The following is an 875-nucleotide window of genomic DNA, read 5'->3' on the forward strand; positions in this document are numbered from 1 at the left end:
TCTATCATTGAAGAATTGCACAAGAGATATTTAAAACTTAAGCAATAGAGGGAAAACACCATTCTCTCTCTTGGTCAATTAAGAGACATGTGCAGTGACTATGCATCATTGATGAATCATGTCCTCTCTAAGGCACAACAATTCACCTTCTCTGATCTTAGATCCATTAAATAATCATAGCATACTCTTGCCTCTCTCTAGATTCAGTTTGCACTTCTCTCAAATGCCATTCAACAATGGGACAAAAATACAAGTATTTGGTCTACCCACATTTATAAAATTAAGGATTCTTTTAGTTAAGTATCGTTTCTATTCTTGGGGGATATTTTTGAGTATAGTTTGTTTTCATTCTACACCCTTTTCCATTGATGCCAAAGGTGGAATGAATATACTGAATATGTACAAACAACTCCTTGTATATAGATTTTTTTTTTCCATATTAGTTATCATGTTGCCATCAATGACAAAGGGGGAGATTGCTATAATATTTTCATTGATGTCATTTATATTTTGGTGATCTGAAACATGGGTTTGACATACTTTGAAATAGTTTCTATGAGCTTCAATACTCTCTTTTGATAAGGCCTATTCTGGTGTTTGGTTTTGAATCTACATTAGATATTTTTGTAAGGTTCTAGGATCATGTTGTATTCTAACATCTATATTTGAGATTTCTGGTAGTAAAGTATTTGATGCGACACTACTATGGGTTCGGTAATGAAGTACCCTGTCTTCCAAAAATTTTCAATATTAATTTTTTTGGTATGGTCTCATCTGTAATCATCGACAAGATATTAGTTCTAAGTAATCATGCTTATTCCTCTATATTTAGTAAAACCCTTTTGTGTTTTGGCCGACATCCCCACTATGATAAA

The sequence above is a fragment of the Cryptomeria japonica genome, chromosome 9 (assembly GCF_030272615.1).
Source record: "Cryptomeria japonica chromosome 9, Sugi_1.0, whole genome shotgun sequence".
NCBI classification, from domain to species: Eukaryota; Viridiplantae; Streptophyta; class Pinopsida; order Cupressales; family Cupressaceae; genus Cryptomeria; species Cryptomeria japonica.